The sequence below is a fragment of the Sinocyclocheilus anshuiensis genome, unplaced genomic scaffold, assembly GCF_001515605.1.
Source record: "Sinocyclocheilus anshuiensis isolate Anshui unplaced genomic scaffold, SAMN03320099.WGS_v1.1 scaffold207, whole genome shotgun sequence".
Taxonomy (NCBI): Eukaryota; Metazoa; Chordata; class Actinopteri; order Cypriniformes; family Cyprinidae; genus Sinocyclocheilus; species Sinocyclocheilus anshuiensis.
The window spans coordinates 3,853,266-3,863,904 of record NW_015551045.1 but is presented as its reverse complement, the minus strand read 5'-3'; the positions used below and the strand labels follow the sequence as shown (position 1 = coordinate 3,863,904).

Genomic DNA, 10,639 nt, shown 5'->3' with positions numbered 1-10,639 from the left:
AGCGACCCCTAGAGGACGCAGTGTCTCATTCCCTACTCAGGGAACCATGGTTACATAAGTAACCTGAGACGTTCTTCTTGCTGTAATTAGGAAAATATGCAAGTGATCATTCAAGTTGCTGTTTTGATACTTAGCCTAATTTTTCAGTCAATATTAAATTACTCATTAATTTTACAGTCAATATTAAATTACTCAGAGAACTGTGTTTCAAGTTGTAGTGTATATGTTTTAGGTTTGATAACTTGAAAAGTAAAGTAAACTTGAAAGTAACTTGAAAGTAAAGTAATTAGTAATCTGATTATTTTTTAAATGCAGTAATTAGTAATCAAATTACAATTTTAAAGAAGTAATTAGTAATTTGTAGTGGATTACTTTTTTTGACTAACTTACCCAACACTATACCACTGTTCAGAACTGTGCTAGCTAACCATGTTAGTAAGAGCTTGATTAGCTGGTTCAGGTGTGTCTAATTGGGGTTGGAGCTAAACTCTGCAGGACACCGGCCCTCCAGGACCGAGTTTGGGCACCTCTGCTTTAGTACAATTTAGTTCATATGGTCTGACCTAGTATACTAACTGTATATAAATAACTGACCTTGAAAATAGTGCAGAGTCTGAAATATTTCTGATTTGTTTCTTTTCCAAGAAATACAGCTTTGTTTAAATGATATTTTGAATATAATTTTTTCAACCGTCCTGTTTTTTTTTTCCCTAATAGAATCACAAACACTAGCACTTACAGGGTGATACTTTATTTGGTATCCTTTGAATATTTTTTTTGTGTGATCAACTCCATCAATCACAGTTTTCTGAAACCTTAGCAGACAGATGATCAGGTTTGCCTTAATTAGTCACAGAGAAAAACACATTGTCAAAGTGTGGTTTCCTGCAGAGGTGTGACTTTGAGATTAGATATTTCCTAATGTTTGGAGCACAGAATATGTTTAGAAAAAGAGCACGCAGCAGTAAAGCTCATGTGCTTGGCTCCTCGACAGAATTCCCTCCTGTTTTAACACATGCTCCATCCGAATACTGAAACCGAGTCCACCTGCATAATGTTGCTACAATATCCACTCCTTTGGCATCATCTTTCATCCGTTCTCTGTAGAGCAAAACATAGGCATTCAAAAAGTAAAAATCCAATTCATTTTCGCCACAGTAATTAGATTATATATAATATATATATCTTTCAGAACAGAATATATGTGCTCAGAGGTTGAAGAGATGCTGTTTCTGTAGAAGCCATGTACACAATTCAGAGTCTGAGCAATTGCATTAATAGGAAACCATGGAAGATAACCAAAGTCCCGGTGAAGAACTACCCATAATCCACAAATTAGAAAAGTATTTAATTCTAAATATTTTGCCAATGGTTTCTATTCATGAATCAGTGATTCTAAGTCATATTGTACTCTCATTTGATTGTCTTAATCAAAGCAGTGCTTTATGGGATGCATAGTTAATTGCTTCATAAAAGAAGTAAACAGCCTTGTCTTTTTTCTTCAATTCAAAGTTTATGATGTTGTGATTCATTTTGGAGCTGATTGATTTTGATTCAAAGTGATTGAAGTGATTTTTAACTTCAATCATTCTTTTAACTGAAGTTGAAGGCTGCTAAAAGTGGACTGCTGCACTCTAGAGTGCCAAGAAAATATGTTAAATAACAATCCTGATTTAATGAAAATATAACTTTCTGTTGTTACAGATTGGTAATAGTTAAAATGTCCATGTCTATGTCAGAAGGAACTTTTTTTGTTGTTGTTGGAAATGAACCCTGAGGAATAAGGTATTCTTTAATTTAAGTTTCATTAGTTATATGCTGATGATCAATAAGTAATTTGCATAATGATTTGCATTACCTCTATTTAAGCTCAGTTTTATATCCGCCCATATTCAGTATTCAATATCTTGGCTTGCCTCTATGAATGAAAGAACAAGTTAAAGATCATGGCCAATCATAACAAAGGTCATTTGCATATATAAGTCTTAAAGGTACAGTAGCACAGCGTTAAAAGTGACACAATAAAGTGACACCTAATCAAAAGTTGTCTTGTCTTTGTAAATCTTTTTAACCAACAAGAATTTTGGTTAATGTTGGCTAAAATTGACAAATCACTTGGTTTATATTTCTGATGTTAAACATCAGATATGATTTGCTGCATTGCACAGTATTTTAGCGTTAAATGTGGAGAGACTAGTTGTGTGCCTGGTTAGGGCACTGTTTAAAGGTCAGAGCGAGGACTTTTAAAATGGCTGTTTTTGTGGTAAAGAAGCTTCGAATTTCAGGGATTCAGGTCTCCTTTATGCAAAAATAACAGATATGAATGTGTCTTGTATAGAGGATTTGGTCACACTTTAGTTTGGGGACCAGTTCTTACGATTAAATAACTATTAACTATGACTTTTGCCTCGGTAAATTCCTAATTAGCTGTTTATTAATAGTTAGTAAGGTAGTTGTTAACTTCAGGTGTGTGGTTGGATTAAGGAATCTATAATATGGTTATGCAAAATAAGGCATTGATGTATTCTTTATAAGTACTAATTAACAGCCAATATGCTAGTGATATGCATGCTAATAAGCAACTTGTTAATAGTGTGAATTAGCCCCTAAATTAAAGTGTTATCAAGGACTTTTTATATTTTAAAATTCATAGTTGCAACCAAACGAATGAAATGAATAGCTTCTGCTAACCAGCTTCACATTTTGTGTCAGCATGAACTGAGCTGTGTTTTCAGCACTTTAGTTTTTGTATGTGTACCACTGTTCAGAACTGTGCTAGCTAACCATGTGCTGATTAGCATCGAGCTAGGTTCAAAATTATCTAAAATGGTCACTACCGAAACATTTGGTGGAGTTTTGGTTGTGACATCTTTGTTTTTTGGGTGTTATCCCATAGAATTGTCACTACCGAAACATGTCCTCTGTAGAGCAAAACATAGGCATTCAAAAAGTAAAAATCCAATTCATTTTCGCCACAGTAATTAGATTATATATAATATATATATCTTTCAGAACAGAATATATGTGCTCAGAGGTTGAAGAGATGCTGTTTCTGTAGAAGCCATGTACACAATTCAGAGTCTGAGCAATTGCATTAATAGGAAACCATGGAAGATAACCAAAGTCCCGGTGAAGAACTACCCATAATCCACAAATTAGAAAAGTATTTAATTCTAAATATTTTGCCAATGGTTTCTATTCATGAATCAGTGATTCTAAGTCATATTGTACTCTCATTTGATTGTCTTAATCAAAGCAGTGCTTTATGGGATGCATAGTTAATTGCTTCATAAAAGAAGTAAACAGCCTTGTCTTTTTTCTTCAATTCAAAGTTTATGATGTTGTGATTCATTTTGGAGCTGATTGATTTTGATTCAAAGTGATTGAAGTGATTTTTAACTTCAATCATTCTTTTAACTGAAGTTGAAGGCTGCTAAAAGTGGACTGCTGCACTCTAGAGTGCCAAGAAAATATGTTAAATAACAATCCTGATTTAATGAAAATATAACTTTCTGTTGTTACAGATTGGTAATAGTTAAAATGTCCATGTCTATGTCAGAAGGAACTTTTTTTGTTGTTGTTGGAAATGAACCCTGAGGAATAAGGTATTCTTTAATTTAAGTTTCATTAGTTATATGCTGATGATCAATAAGTAATTTGCATAATGATTTGCATTACCTCTATTTAAGCTCAGTTTTATATCCGCCCATATTCAGTATTCAATATCTTGGCTTGCCTCTATGAATGAAAGAACAAGTTAAAGATCATGGCCAATCATAACAAAGGTCATTTGCATATATAAGTCTTAAAGGTACAGTAGCACAGCGTTAAAAGTGACACAATAAAGTGACACCTAATCAAAAGTTGTCTTGTCTTTGTAAATCTTTTTAACCAACAAGAATTTTGGTTAATGTTGGCTAAAATTGACAAATCACTTGGTTTATATTTCTGATGTTAAACATCAGATATGATTTGCTGCATTGCACAGTATTTTAGCGTTAAATGTGGAGAGACTAGTTGTGTGCCTGGTTAGGGCACTGTTTAAAGGTCAGAGCGAGGACTTTTAAAATGGCTGTTTTTGTGGTAAAGAAGCTTCGAATTTCAGGGATTCAGGTCTCCTTTATGCAAAAATAACAGATATGAATGTGTCTTGTATAGAGGATTTGGTCACACTTTAGTTTGGGGACCAGTTCTTACGATTAAATAACTATTAACTATGACTTTTGCCTCGGTAAATTCCTAATTAGCTGTTTATTAATAGTTAGTAAGGTAGTTGTTAACTTCAGGTGTGTGGTTGGATTAAGGAATCTATAATATGGTTATGCAAAATAAGGCATTGATGTATTCTTTATAAGTACTAATTAACAGCCAATATGCTAGTGATATGCATGCTAATAAGCAACTTGTTAATAGTGTGAATTAGCCCCTAAATTAAAGTGTTATCAAGGACTTTTTATATTTTAAAATTCATAGTTGCAACCAAACGAATGAAATGAATAGCTTCTGCTAACCAGCTTCACATTTTGTGTCAGCATGAACTGAGCTGTGTTTTCAGCACTTGAAACATTTATATCTGTTATTTTTGTTTTTCTTCCCTGATTTCTTCGGTTGCTCTGGCAATGGTGAAGGATGGAGAGCACGACAAAACACAGATGGTAAATAAATTCACCTTCAATAATGCTTTTGCTTCCAGTTTCATTCGCCCCACAATGCACCTGTGTTAAAATGCTTTTTGTCTTTAGTAATAATTCATAGCAGTAACACAGATTCAATGAAGTTCAATCATCGGAGCAGGAAAAATAAATTATCCACAAACACTGTCAGAAATTAGCTATTTTTCTTGAGGGGCAGTATTGCCAGCTGGTCTTGATTTTCAAGGGCATTTACAGTACCTTTGTTAGGGCATGAAATTTCTTTAAAAAATTGTATTTATATTATTTTTTAATTTCTTTTTAAATAAAATATGTATTTATATCAGTTAAAACTATATAAAATCAGTATATTTTTAATAATAATATATTATATGTATGAAAAATTATGGCAATTATTGATAAAAACCGATTCAGCATCAAATTGAAGTAGCTGAAAATAATGCACAACATATAATAACACAATGATTAACCAACAAGAATTTTGGTTAATGTTGGCTAAAATTGACAAATCACTTGGTTTATATTTCTGATGTTAAACATCAGATATGATTTGCTGCATTGCACAGTATTTTAGCGTTAAATGTGGAGAGACTAGTTGTGTGCCTGGTTAGGGCACTGTTTAAAGGTCAGAGCGAGGACTTTTAAAATGGCTGTTTTTGTGGTAAAGAAGCTTCGAATTTCAGGGATTCAGGTCTCCTTTATGCAAAAATAACAGATATGAATGTGTCTTGTATAGAGGATTTGGTCACACTTTAGTTTGGGGACCAGTTCTTACGATTAAATAACTATTAACTATGACTTTTGCCTCGGTAAATTCCTAATTAGCTGTTTATTAATAGTTAGTAAGGTAGTTGTTAACTTCAGGTGTGTGGTTGGATTAAGGAATCTATAATATGGTTATGCAAAATAAGGCATTGATGTATTCTTTATAAGTACTAATTAACAGCCAATATGCTAGTGATATGCATGCTAATAAGCAACTTGTTAATAGTGTGAATTAGCCCCTAAATTAAAGTGTTATCAAGGACTTTTTATATTTTAAAATTCATAGTTGCAACCAAACGAATGAAATGAATAGCTTCTGCTAACCAGCTTCACATTTTGTGTCAGCATGAACTGAGCTGTGTTTTCAGCACTTGAAACATTTATATCTGTTATTTTTGTTTTTCTTCCCTGATTTCTTCGGTTGCTCTGGCAATGGTGAAGGATGGAGAGCACGACAAAACACAGATGGTAAATAAATTCACCTTCAATAATGCTTTTGCTTCCAGTTTCATTCGCCCCACAATGCACCTGTGTTAAAATGCTTTTTGTCTTTAGTAATAATTCATAGCAGTAACACAGATTCAATGAAGTTCAATCATCGGAGCAGGAAAAATAAATTATCCACAAACACTGTCAGAAATTAGCTATTTTTCTTGAGGGGCAGTATTGCCAGCTGGTCTTGATTTTCAAGGGCATTTACAGTACCTTTGTTAGGGCATGAAATTTCTTTAAAAAATTGTATTTATATTATTTTTTAATTTCTTTTTAAATAAAATATGTATTTATATCAGTTAAAACTATATAAAATCAGTATATTTTTAATAATAATATATTATATGTATGAAAAATTATGGCAATTATTGATAAAAACCGATTCAGCATCAAATTGAAGTAGCTGAAAATAATGCACAACATATAATAACACAATGAACACTGCTAAAATGTGAAATAATTGACATGTCCATGTATTAGATTATAGCAATAGCCTATAACTTAACCTTATGTCTTTTTCAGAGCTGATTTTTTTTAATCACCATATAAAACCAATCGCAGCAGTATTTTCCTCTGAATTAGTAAATATTTTGGTCACTTTAGTTTGGGGACCAATTCTCACTATTAACTAACTAATAACTATGACTTTTGCGTCAATACACTTCTAATTTGCTGCTTATTAATAGTAAGGTAGTAGTTAAGTTTAGGTATGGATGGATTAAGGGATCTTAAATATGGTCATGCAGAATAAGACATTAATATGTGCTTTATAAGTACTATTAAACAGCCAATATACTAGTAATATACATACTAAAAACAACTAGTTAATAGTGAGAACTGGTCCCTAAGCTAAAGTGTTTCCAATCATTTATATATTTGTAGGATATTTTTGTCACTTACGGTGTCATTTTTCATCCAAAGTTAATTTCTGACCCTCTCCACAAGCATGTTAACTGCATTAGTTATTAGTCACTACTAGTTTGCATTCTGATAATCATCATAGTTGCACTTTGCTTGATTTTGCTTGCGCCACAGTTAGTCCCTCTGAGTTGCTGTATGACTGCATTGGTATTGATAGGTTTTGTTGATGTGTCTTTACCATGACTAACGGGAATACACATGAGTCAGAGTGCTTCAAGCCAGCTAAACATGTTTGAGCATGACATTATTGTTATATTTGAACCTTTAATGAAAAGAAATGGCTTGGAGTGGTGGTCTGCGGGATGAAGACAAGAAAAAATTGTCTTTTGTGAACTTTTCCTCGTCTTCGCTTCAGCACAGAAAAACAAATTTAGTTGAAAGGTAGACAGAAATGGATTTCAAAGCTCTTTTTGTAAGGGAGCCAGCTATGTTAGCGATGAATGTAAAGTAAAATAAATTCAGGTTAGTTGAAGTATAATCCAATTACAGGACACTGTAAAATCAGCATCAGACAGGAAGTAGCTGATTGACAGTATTCTCATATGAAGTACGAGATCACGCTGTTCTCACTGCAAGTGAATTTTCTGATATTTCAAGGTGGTAATAGCCAGAGCAACAGATTACTTTAAACATAAATCTAACAAATTATAGTGAGGTTTATGGTTAAAAAATTAAAATAAATTTAATTGAAGATATATTATCTGAAGTTTCCAGCTTCTCTGTGTAAGTTTGATGTAAATGCAATTGTCATTACCTGAATGCAGTTCCACACTATCAGTTTTTGCTTCTGGGAACATTAGTTCCCTATTGATACTTCACTCGTACTGCGTCTTGCTTAAGACGCTATGGGAAAACTCCTTTTTCTCCGATGACTGAAGCCTTTTCAATAATGCAGTGTAACTGCACGGCCATTGGTTCGTGCAGTGAATTAAAAACTAACCAATGGCTCGGCCGCGGAGCTGCACGAGCCTATGTCGACGAAGCCTACCAGAGCCCGCCAGAATGGGCGGGGCCATCTGGCTATATAAGCAGGCATTTCGCCATAGGATCCTCAGATTTCTTCTCCTTCAGCGACGACTGCAAGATCTTCGCTCTACGAGGCTCGAAGCCTTCGCTGTGAACAAGCCTCGCAGCGGATCAAGACCCCTTCCTGCTCGGCTGACTTCGCTGCTCCCCAGCTGCCTTCAGCGTCTGCAGTCTTCCAGTCCCCTGCCGCCATCCGGCGATTTCTTTATTATAGCAAATTTTTAAGAGCAAATTTTCTTGGCGTTACAAATGCCGTGCTTTTATTGTCACTCATGCAGGGCTCCTCTGCACGCCGCTGGCAAACATGGTGTGAGTGTTTCATGCTTGGGCGCCGCCCACACTGAAACTACGCTCACTGAGACTGAATGTCCTCATTGCGAGGATATGAGTCTTGCCTCTATGCGCTCCCGGTTAGCTTTCTTTTCAGAAAGCGACTCTGCCCCTCGAGCCATCCTCCCAGAAACCTGTGAGGAAAAAGCAGCGGGACAGAGGAACTCGGCGCTCAGAGACAAGTTAGCTGAGCCCCCGCGTGCCACACTCTCTCCTCATAGAGAGGTTTCTATTTATCATCTCATGACCCCACACCCCTGCCATCTGCACAGCCCAGCGCAACCAGCACAGGCATGGATACCGAACTGTTCTGCATCCTGTCTAATGCTGTGGAGGAGCTGGGTTTGGAGTGGTCTCCTCCTGAGGAACCCACCCCCAGCCGCCTGGATGAATGGTTCTTGCCGGGGTGCCGTCAGGCCCCTCATCAACGGGCTTCACCATTCTTCCCAGAGGTCCATGACGAGATCACCAGATCTTGGCGCGCCCCCTACTTGGCCCACCTACGTGCCTCTTCTTCGTCCGCCCTCACATCGGTCGACGGCACCAAAGAAAAAGGGTACGACAGACTGCCCTCCCCTGGATGAGTCAGTGGCCGTGCATCTTTGCCTGCCCACGGCCATCGGTTGGAAAGCAAAGGCCACCCACCCGTCCAAGCCATGTAGGATGACTTCAGCTCTTGCTGGACGAGCCTATTTGTTAGCTGGACAAGCGGCCTTGGCGCTTCACTCCATGGCGGTCCTCTAGGTCTTTCAGGCCAAACTCCTCCGCTGCATGGACAAGTCCAGCCCAGACCCCGCAGCTTTTAAAGAGCTGTGCAGCACGACCCACCTGGCTTTACACGCCACCAAGATGACGACTCAGGCGATTGGCATGTCCATGGCCAGTCTAGTGGTGCTCAAGCGCCACCTATGGTTGACCCTTACGGAGATCAAGGATGCGGATAAGTTCCCCTTCCTCGACTCCCCGGTCTCCCCCACCGGCCTGTTTGGACCTGCGGTTAAGGGTTTCGCTGAACGCTTCAACGCCACGCAGAAGGCAATGCAACACTTCTTGTCAAAGCGCTCCAGTTCTGCAACTGCTTCCAGTCACCCCAAGATGGCGCCGACTCAGCAGCCCGCGAAGCCCGCACCTCCAGCTGCTCAATCAGCTTCTAAGCCTGAGCCCCCTTCATCGCTCCTGCTCGGCAAGGCAGCCTCTGTCGTGTCTCCAAGCACCCCGTTCAGTTCAGGGTGCCGACGGCCTGTCGCTCTAACCAATCCAACCCCTCGCCACACGGGCCGAGGCCTGGCAAGCCATCCCTGGAGTGTCAGACTGGGTTTTTGGGATAATAAACCAAGGTTATACACTTCAATTCGCTCAAAAACCCCCGCATTTCAGCAGCGTGGTTTCCACCTCATGTCCTGATGAATTTGCTGGTGAAAGGAGCAGTAGAAACGGTTCCCCCGGCTCAGAGCGAGTCAGGCTTCTACAGCTGATAATTCCTCATCCCCAAAAAGGATGGCGGCCTAAGACCCGTCCTCAAACTCAGACAGATAGCCCCCCACCACAGACGATTCTTGAGATTCACCCTTGAGGGAGTGGCTTATCAATACACGGTCCTTCCCTTTTGACTGTCCCTAGCTCCTTGCACTTTTACAAAGTGCATGGATGCAGCTCTTTCCCCGTTGAGGTAGATGGGAATCCACATTCTGAATTACCTCAACGACTGGCTCATTCTGGCCCAGTCGGAGGACTAGCTACTATCTCACAGATCCTTGCTCCTCAGCCACTTAGAATGCCTGAGACTCAGGGTCAATTTTGCCAAGAGTGTGCTGTCCCCCAGCCAATGGATATCGTTCCTGGGAACAGTTCTCGACTCAGCAGGAGCAGGAGCTCAGACGGAACAGCTCTTTGTTTGCTTCGGTGGCCGCACCAACGGGTCTCCGGTCACGAAGCAGAGACTTTCCAAATGGATAATTGATGCTTTGCGCTAGCGTACTCTTCTTTGAGCCTACAATGCCCCATGGGAGTAAGAGCTCACTCAACTAGAGGCTTGGTCTAGCGGTGTGTCCATTGCAGAGATTTGTGCGGCGGCCAGCTGGGCCTCGCCATCCACATTTACCAGGTTTTATAATCTGGACATCCCAGCCTTACAGGCCTGGGTCCTTTCTGCATAACGGGCTCACTCTTGTCATATGACAAAACCAGTGTTTTCTGGCGTTTGCCGCCTTTCTGTATGCGCTTGGCCCTCGCTGAGTTCCGAGGCTGTACAAAAATTCTCTTGGGACGATTACTCAAGGCCGGGCCGACCTCTAGGAGTTTGGCTCTATTGCCTCCTGCGGGGTTTTCCGGCCCCTTTCTGGTGCTTAAGGCAAGTTCAAGTATTAGTTGATCCTCTAGCATAGCACGGCGGGATTGTACTGGTTCCCCATAGTATGAGTGAAGTATCGATAGGGAACGTACTCGGTTACTAA

The 10,639-nt window shown here is 39.0% G+C and overlaps 1 pseudogene; it reads left to right on the top strand.

Annotated features, from left to right (window-relative positions):
- LOC107661719 (glucocorticoid receptor-like) overlaps positions 1-10,639 on the top strand; it is a 117,291-nt pseudogene that overhangs the window by 84,039 nt on the left and 22,613 nt on the right.